Source organism: Schistosoma mansoni, chromosome 1 (genome assembly GCF_000237925.1).
Source record: "Schistosoma mansoni strain Puerto Rico chromosome 1, complete genome".
In the NCBI taxonomy this organism is placed as follows: Eukaryota; Metazoa; Platyhelminthes; class Trematoda; order Strigeidida; family Schistosomatidae; genus Schistosoma; species Schistosoma mansoni.
The window spans coordinates 23,566,104-23,576,656 of record NC_031495.1 but is presented as its reverse complement, the minus strand read 5'-3'; positions in this window follow the sequence as shown (position 1 = coordinate 23,576,656).

The following is a 10,553-nucleotide window of genomic DNA, read 5'->3' as shown; positions in this document are numbered from 1 at the left end:
CGTCTATAAACCTTTGGAAGGTTTGAGCCGCATTTCTTAAACCAAAAGGCATTCGCAAGAATTCGTAAAGACCAGAAGGAGTGATGATGGCGGTTTTAGGAATGTCGTCGGTTGCCATCGGTATTTGGTTATAAGCCTTAACTAAGTCGATTTTCAAAAAGACAGTTGTACCTTTCAAGGTAGCTGTCAAATCGTGAATATGAGGCAATGGGTAACGATCGGGAATGGTTTTAGCATTCAGACGCCGATAATCACCAGTTGGCCGCCAATCATTGCTGTCCTTTTTAGGGACCATGTGCAATGGGGATGACCATGGACTATTCGATGGTCGAATTATCCCTAAGTCTGTCATATGGCCGAATTCGTTTTAGGCTAACCTAAGCTTTTCGGGAGCAAGTCCACGGGCTTTCGAGAATACAGGTGGTCCTGTAGTCGAGATGTGATGTGTAACATTGCTGGTTACACAAGGCAATTTCGACTGCGGTTGGTATATCCCGGAGTATTTGTCGAGTAATGATTGGTACAAGTGGTCTATGGTGTGCTTAATCGTGACTGGGGGTAACCTGCAACCAGAACAAGGAGTTACGCAAACGGATAACTTAGTGTTTCCGTCTATTAACCTTCGTGAGCGTGTGTCGATGAGTAAATTGTGGTATTGTAACAGGTCTATACCAATGATTGGCATAGAGACATCTGCAACCACGAAAATCCAGTGTATGGGTTTGCGTAAACCCACGTTAAGGTAGACGTACCTTTTACCGTAAGTAGCGATCGGTTTTCCGTTTGCCGCCTGTAAACTTAAAACAGACTCGCGAAGTCTGTCGTTGGAGTTCGCTGGAAGAACGCTAACTTCTGCGCCAGTGTCGACGAGGTAGCGAACTTTCGTAGTCACATCCGTGACATATAAGAGGCGGCTGTGTTCGCCGGCTACGGTTGCCGTTAACGCGTGCCGGCTGGGAAGTTTCCCGAACTGTTTTTCGTGTCATTCGATTTTGAGGTCGGATAATTGCAGGGTTTCCTGCAATTTCTGGAAGACTTACCGTACTGGTTATGATACCAGCACCAGTCGGGATTATCTGTCTCTCGTGGTCGAGAGACAGATCGCCTACGTGAGACACTTCTACGCGGGGTTTTTGACCGACTACGGTCATCACGAACTCTAAGATGTCGTGTAAGCGTGTGACATAGTTCGGATAAGTCAGTCGGGGTCGATTGAGGTTTTTCGTTGACGGAAAAAATCTCGGCCTTAGATGATTTTGTGATTTCTAAGATGCAATCGGCAGATGCAGCCAGCTCATCTATGGCGTTGTTTTGAAACGAGACGAGCACTGCCTGCACCTGTTGAGGGAGTTTAGACAAGAAAAGTTGTCTGAATAGGCCATCATCGAAAGTTCGTTGGCCGGTAACCTCTCTCATTCTTAGCGACATGTCAGTCGCAGAACCATGTTGCAGGTCGATATTGTTCAGGAGTTGGTCTAACCGTTGTCGATCAGTTAGGTCTCCACATTTTAAAATCGATTGTTTGAGAATTTCGTAAGGTTCGGGAACATCACTAGTAAACATAATAGGTGTCACGTACCTGTTAAATTCGCGCGGTAATGCCTTAACTACCGCGAGGAATCGTGTGCGCGAGTCCGTGATTCCGTGCATGCAAAAATCAGCTTCTGCGTAGCAGAACCAGGACTCGATATTGTCAGGCCAAAATGGCGTTAACTGAATCGAAGTTGGGGGAACAGATTTCAACTTAAAAACCTTAGGTGAGTGTTCCGTCATAGTAATATAAGGAACGAAAAATGTCTAATTAAAATATATCCGGGAAAAACTCGCGAAAAAAGAAAAAAAAGTATATCACAATATATAAAATTCAAATAAAGAATAACAATGAATAATAATATTCCAAAAAGGAACGGACTCACAGTTTATTGGCTTGGTGTACCAGATCACGTCGGGCTCACCACTGAGGATACGACGGTTATTTTAGTTTTACAACTAGCAATCATTAGTATCTTCTATATTCGATCGTTCCCGGCCAAAGGAAATCAGAAGTCAGACGAGAAGAGGTAGGAAAGATATATTTGATACTGATCAAGCCAATTCAGTGAGATTTAAAATCTCAAATGCGTTATTGAAACAAAAACCGAATACACCTAATCTATCTAAAGAAATGTATGCTCTAAAACAGCTACGTAAAGACAGAAAAATTGTTATTATGAGAGCTGACAAGGGAAACACCACTGTTGTTATGAATAATTCTGATTATGAGAAAAAAGTCAATGAACATCTCCACTCTGGACCTTATGAAAAAATCAAGATTAACAAATGTAGAACAACTTTGAATAAGTTGAAAGCCGAAACAGCCAAAATGCTACAGGCTTTAAAACCGAAACTAGGACCATCTCTATGGTTTTCTCTATATCTGAAAAGCAACAAACCATGCAGATTTTATGGATTACCAAAATTACATAAAACAGATGTCCCAATAAGACCTGTTGTTGATTATACCAATTCACCAACCTACAATCTTTCTAGATACCTAGATAAGATTCTAAAACCATATGAAAGCCTAATCAAACACGGAATAAAAAATTCGAATGATTTTAAAGATGTTATCTCTAATATTCACATAGAAGAAGATGAAATGATGGCAAGTTTCGATGTTTGCTCATTATTCACTAATGTTCCAATTGAGAAAACATTAGATATTATATATAATCTATTAGATTCTGACACTGATCTTAAACAGCGCTGTCCTTTAGTTACCTCGGATATTATTAAAGCGTTAGATCTATGTTTACGTTCAACTATATTCAGTTTTCGAGGGGATTTATACAGACAGACTGAAGGTGTAGCTATGGGATCACCGGTTTCCCCAATTGTTGCTAACCTCTTTATGCATACATTGGAAACTAGTGCCATCTCAATGTGTTCTCAGGCAACAAAAATATGGTTAAGATATGTAGATGACACTTTTGTCATTATAAAACGAGACCATATGGACGAACTGTTTAAACTTGTCAGCAACTTTGAGGAAAAAATCAAATTCACCAAAGAGTTGGAATCTCCTGAACACAAATTACCTTTCCTAGACTGTTTAGTTGAAAGGAAAGATAACGATAGCTTAAAAATTAGTATATTTCGAAAGACGACAAATTCAGGAAAATATCTAGATTTTAAATCGGCACATCCACACTCGACTAAAGTGACAGTGGTCAAAAATATGATTACAAGAGCTCAAAAACTTGTCACGGAACCAAACGATATGAAAAAGGAAATAAATTTAATTACATCCAGCCTAATGATGAACAATTATCCGAAAGATTTTATTAAAAGAATAATTGAGAATGAAAGAAAAGACGGTATGGATAATACAAAAAGATTACAGAAAAAGGAATGGGTTAACACAGCGGTGATCCCATATCGGAAAGGTGTTTCAGAAGATATTAGAAGAATCTTAAATAATCAAAATATAAGAGTATTTTTTCGAACAAACAATACCCTAAGATCAAAGTTAGTAAAAATTAAAGATCCAATTCACAAAGAAGAACAACAAAATTGTGTCTATGAAATCAAATGTAGTGACTGTAATGCAACGTATGTAGGTGAAACATCAAGACAACTGAATGTGAGGGTGAAGGAACACAAACAATGCTTGAAACACATTCCTAAATCCTCAGATGATGTAAGGAAACTGGAGAACAAATCAGCGATAGCATTACACTCGATAGAATCGGGTCATACAATTGATTTCGTTCACAAAAAAATCCTTCAAAAAGATTTCAATTCTTGCAAGGAAAGACAAACAGCTGAAGCCCTATACATTTGGGCTAATCCAAACAATATTAATAGGAGAGATGGAATACAATTAGCAGTGCCATGGCAGCTAATCATCAATAAGTAAAAAAAACCTGAACTCCTTAACGATTTTATCTATTTCATATCATCTAAATGACAACAAATGCATTCGATGATTCTAATCAGTTGTCTTATCGGAATTTGTTAAACAATTCACTGGAACATTAAAAATGACACATACATACAGTTTATTAAAAATTTGCACTCTTCAAATCTCACTCTTTCATTATTTTTATTTTGTTTAATTGTCTTCATTTTATACATGCTGTGACAGATATGATTCATATAATATATTACAATTTGTATGTTTTCCTTATAAATTCACCGATAAGAGACAATATATTGTGTGAATGTAATTTCTCCTCTCACCTCTTACGTTTTCTATACAACATGTTATATGAACACTCATCACTTCACATCACACATCTCTTATACACTAATACACATACCTAGTTTGAACTTTGTTAACGTTGATTGGATGACCTATTCAGTGTACAATGAACCCGGAGAACCTTGTACCTATTTATATTCGATAATTTTGATGTTTGATTATAATTCCTTGAAAAAGCTTGGACCAGATTGCCAGGCGAAACGTTGAATTTACTACAAATTCATTCGCTGAGATTTTACAAATATATATTATTCCTATTTATTGTCTTACATCAACTCGGCGCTCAAATACTGTGAAACTATTCGCTCTAATTTAGACGAGAGTTCTTATATATATTTGATACGTTACCAATATATCGAGAGGCGTTCATTCTTAGCTGACTATGGAAACGTAGGAGCTGTGTCCCACGCCGAGTTGCAACGTGATCTGGTACGGATGCATGACCGATTGCCTTCAGTTAAACAAGTCCACTAAAACAACGTGGTCAGCATCCAATGTCGAACACTTAGAAAGCTATTGATTTTGGGGAATTATTTACAGCTACAATAGAAATTGTGGATGTAACCTATGAGGAGCCGGTGTCTTACTAGGACTGGGGTTGATGGAAAATTGAAGAACAGCATCCTCAGTCATATGTAGGGGTATTATAGCCGGTATCTCAGTGGAGTGGTTATGAGAAGTGTCATTACCCATACCTGCAGAGTACACGTCCCTCAAATAGTCTGATAAAATCCCAGATTTGACTGTGTCCGAATCAGCCAGCATATCTAAGTTTTTGTGATACAATGAAGTAGGAATTCCATCACTACGTTTATTTTTTGGCCTATCGTACGAAAAAAATGGTTTTGAACAATTACGGCTATCATGTACCACCTGTCTGTTGTAAGGGAAGCCGCTTCTGGCTATGGTCGTTTTACATATATTACGGATTTTCAGGTATTGACACTTCAATGATTCGTGGCCTGTTGATAGGAACGAGTCCCAGAAGTTTTTCCTACGTTGCAGCAGATTTTGGGATCCCCCATAGATCCAGTGTGGGTAATATGAAAGCTAGCGTTTTGTCTATAGGATCAGCAGTTCTTATTCCAGTCTTCAGTCTTCAGTAATAAGGACAGAAGGTCTAGTGACCTATTTTAATCCTTGCAGTTTGTTACACTGTGGAGGTCCAATCTCGTCTTGAATATATCAACAGAAGGTGCTGATATTACGTGTTCTGGTAGAGAATTCCAGTAATTCACTACTCGGTGCGAGAAACGAAACTCCAGACGTAGACGATTTGATCTCGGTTTTTGGACTTTCTTTGAATGTCCTCTCAAATGCTCAGCCCTAGACGGGAGGAAAAGATAGGACATGTTAGTACCAAGGTCATCGTTCAGGATTCGATATGCCAATATTAGATCACCCCGTATTCGCCGGTAAGATAACGGAAATAAGTTGAGGTGTCTCAGTCTGTCTTCATAAGATAGGCTAGATAAGCCTTGTACCATTTTTGTCCCGCGGCGTTGGACTCGTTCCAACATATCCGCCTCATATTTGAAACAAGGACTCGCTGCTTGAATCCCATATTCCAAATGTGGCCGTACGAAAGTTGGGTATAATAATCTAAACATTTCCCCATCCAGATACCGGAAAGATCTACGAATAGACCATAATGCCCTATAGCCTTTTGCAGCAGCAGCCTTACAGTGACTGGTTGTTTTGAGATCATTACTTAGTATGACTCCTAAATCTTTATAGTTTCTTACTTTGGGCAACACTAGTCCACATAATGTGTAGTGATACGAATCATCATAGTTATTTAATTGCATCACAACACTTTTATTAGGGTTTACTTCTAGTGACCACCCATTCATCCATGCAACTAGTGAGTTAAGATCTTCCTGTAAAACTATTCTGTCTGACATACTATATATGGGTCTCCAAATCTTAATGTCATCGGCGAATAGTAGGACGGATGACTTAGCTATAGCTGGTAATTCATTTATATAAAGTAAAAAGAGAAGAGGACCTAAAATCGTGCCTTGGGGGACGCCACTTTTTACTGGTTCCCACGATGAGAGAGCCCCATTTACTCTTACCCTTTGTCTCCTTTCATGAAGAAAGTCACTTATCCAGTCTATGACTGCATAATGGATTCCAAAACTTTCTAGTTTCAATTTAAGACCAGAATGGGAAACCTTATCAAAGGCTTTACTTAGATCTATGAAAATGACATCTACAGGAATATTGCGATCTTTTGCCTCAGCCCAATCTTCTCTTGCAATGAGAAGATTTGTCAAACATGATAGACCTTTTCGAAAACCATGTTGTTCCTTTGACAAAAGATCATGTCTTTCCACGAAGTTTATAACAGCCATCCGAATAATTTTCTCCATTAGTTTTACAACTGCACTAGTTAAGCTGACGGGTCGATAGTTACTAACTAAATCCCTACCCCCAGTCTTATACACCGGACTGATTATTGCGTCCTTCCAGTCTCTGGGCAATCTGGACTGCCGTAGGGACATATCGAACAGCATCGCTAAGGGTTCAGCAATAACATCTGAGAGGGCTTTCATAATCCGAGGATGAATATCATCAGGACCACTAGACTTATCAGGTTTGAGATGCTGGAGTAGGCTTAAAACAGTTTCTTTCTTAATAACTACAGGGTCCATCAACAAGTCGCCACAATCACAATGAATAGGTGATCGTTCCTCATTATTGGAAGAAAAAACTTTACTGAAATATTCCGAAAAAGCTTCCGCTTTTTCGGTATCATTTCTTGCCAAACTTAACGGATTTTCTTGTATCAAAAGTGATGGTATTCCATCACTTCTCTGAGTTCGCCTCTTTATATACGAGAATAACCGTTTTGGACTATGTTTGCAATCCCTAACCAATTGTTTTTCGTATGACCGTCTAGTTCTACTAATTAACGCTTTACAATTATTTCTAATCTTACGATAACTAGATCTGTACTGTTCTAAGCCAGTAGAGATGAACATGTTCCAGTGTTTTTTTCTACACCTAAGGAGTTTCTTAACTTCTTTATTTATCCACGGTGGACTATTGTTCGGTCTACGTGGCACCAAGTATGGTATGAACGGGGACGTGACTGCACTAAACTTGCCTTTAAATACAGACCACGCCTCATCAACTGATGAGCTAGTATCTACTGACCAATCTATCTTAGTAGCACAATCCTGAATTTCTGGTATGTTAGCTCTCCATATGTTTGGGCGAGGCTTAATCTGATCGTATATCATATCGCTAGCTCTAAACGTGAATGATAAAACAGCGTGATCGCTATTTACTAACGGGGGAAGAATATTTAGGTTGGCAATATCCTCAGTCTCATGAGTAATTACCAAGTCCAACAGAGAAGAACCTTGGTTTACACCAAAACGTGTAGGTTTGGATACATGTTGTACTAGTGCATGTTCCATTACTGTTTCCAAGAGCCTGCTATCAAATGAGTTTATAGAGCATTTCGTGGTCATCTCAGTCCAACTAATGTCAGGTGCATTAAAGTCTCCTAATATCAAGCATCTGTTATTTGCACTCCATAGCCGAATGTGCTCTAAAATAAAGTCATCAGCTAAGCAGATTGGGCTGCGATAGATGACACCGAGTGCAAATGTACAACATCCGACAGTGAGTTCACAGCTAATGGCTTCACTAGTTCCACTATCATGGGATTCGCAAACGGAGGAGCGGATATTTATACTATTGGCTATGTATAGAAGGACGCCACCTCCTTTCCTGCATCTATGTCTATCACTTCTTAAACAATGATATCCGGATAATTCTGGGGTGATATCGAAGTCATGGACTAACCAAGTTTCCGTCACAGCTACAATGAGTGGCCTTAATTTGTCCACCAGTGTTCCTAGCTCGTAGAATTTATGTTTTAGACTACGGGCATTGGCATATAAAACTCCTAGGGGGAACGACCTATCCACACAGGCCTTGGTAGCATTCGCTTCCAAGACCTGACTATTCGAAAACCCACCAATCGGAGATTTTCTTCACCGTTTTGTCGACGGGTTTCTAGTTCAGCTAGTGCCGTCTTCCTTTTTATTCTATCTTCAAGAGATACATCCGGTCGCATTCGAATGTCAGAGTTGTCGTGACTTCGAGCGTTACTTAACAGAAGATTGCGTTGTTTCTCCGACCCTAAGATTACCTTAAGGAGTCTACACGGTCGGGGTAGAACACTGTCATCGGCTCTTTTACCTATTCTAATTAATTTTTTGACCTGAACACCTTTAGTGTTATCTGGTAATATGCTACGGATATATTCTCCGAGCCTCTCTAAGTCATGGGTGTGTCTAACCTTAGGATCTGGATCGTTAGACTCTGGCAATTTACTCACAATAATATTCGATGATATTAAATTCCTCTCACTCTCACTAGGATGATGATCTGCCGTTCTATCAGAGTGCGATAATGCATTGAGTGACTCAGACTGTGAGTTCCTCAATGGCTTGTCAACCAAGTGTGCTTTATCATTAGCTTTTTTTCCTTTCCTTTTCCTCTTTACTGCGGTCCATTTTTGGTCATTCAGGACAGCTGCATTGGGACTATTGGGGACGGTGACGGTTTTATCCGGGTCCTCAATTTCTACTAAAGATACATGATTACTCATGTCAATACCATGTGGTGATTTACTCCTCGTTGGTTGTAACGGAAGTTTCACTTCGTCATTAATTAGAGTAGGTTGTTCAGCGCGTTTTGTAACAGCACTTACAACACTGACACAGTCTTCACTGTCAGTGCTTGCGTTACTAGCGCACCCACTATCTTTCTTTTTACAGGCTAGAGCCAATAGGCTCATAGCCTCTTGAATTAATGTCGTCTTGTTAGTACAGCAGAACATACAAAGCCAGTGCGAGTTAGGCTTAGAACATCTTTTGTATGCAGCTGGACTGAGACGGGTACACATCTTGTGGTACCATTTTTTGCATTCATCGCACTGCATCCCTTCATCTACGGGGAATAAACAGTTCGGCTGTCCACATTTGAATGAACTACCAACCATCGTAATCAGATTAGGTTTAAAAAACAATATGATCACAATAATAGCACAAGCGTCAGAGTATATGCAAAAGAAGGAACCAAGAGACAAAGTTTTCAATAAAATTTCAAACCTTAACTAGATTAATTTAAGTTAAAGTAGACCAAGAATGCTTTTGATACAGCAAATACACAAAAGCAACGATAATCACAACAAGTATGAAAGTCACTGCCCTTTTTGAAACGCGCGCTCCATGTTAGTATGCATCGGTTTTACGATACATTGCATTACTGTGCACCCAGCCTCTTAGTGATTTCTTTTCTAGTAATTTGCATGTAAGTTTTGCCATCGAATCATATGAAAGTCTGTTGGAGAGTTCATGTTACATTGAGATTTGTTTTTGTAAGCCAAGCATACTTCTACTCGGCATTTGCACTTTTTTGACTTGAATCAATGGGAAATATTCATACAGTAGGGCCCAGTGAAGCCCTTGTTATTTCCGGTAACCACTCGTGGCACGATTAGTATTGCATAAGATATCTAATGTCGATAGTCATATATGAAGATACTTTTTCATAAATGATGATGATTTTGACATTCAGGTAGTAATGTCTTAATCTCTCTGATTTTGGGGAAGTACGACAACCCCTCAACATTTCCCCTGGTTCGGGTTTTCCTTCAAATTCCCCAGTTATTTCTGGGAGGCTCTCAAAACGTTCTAGGAAGTCTCGGGTTTCTCTTTGATATTTCCCCAGAATTATGGGAGGAATATGAATTTTTATATGTTTTTGGAGAAAACCCCATAATATGGGGATCGGGGTCTTTAGTAGTATAGTACTGCAGTCGGAAAACTTCCCGCATAAATGCAATTATTCATCTCTAAGCATGGTAATATGTGGCTCCTGACCAAGTTGATTCAAACGAGTGTGTTTTGGTCGGATAGGGTTATGTTTACGGCTTTTGTAAAATGGTAATCAATGCTAGGAAGTGTTCGTCTACTTAAATTACTCGTACTTGGTATATTTAAGTCGGCGTAAATGAAGGCTGAGACTGAGTGTAAGGATCTGACTTTTCTGGTTACATCTAGGTATGATGTGCTTCCGGTACAAAATTTATACACTGGTCAACTTTTTGCTCAAATAACTATATGCGTCACTCATATACGTCATTAGCTGTTATTGTAAGCATGATAATTTTACCCTGAGATAGGGTTCCTGATTTGTTAATATCCATGATCCTGTTTTACACTAGTGTACTAGTTACCTTCCATAAATATTGAGATCATTTGCCGTAGAGATACGCAGATTATAA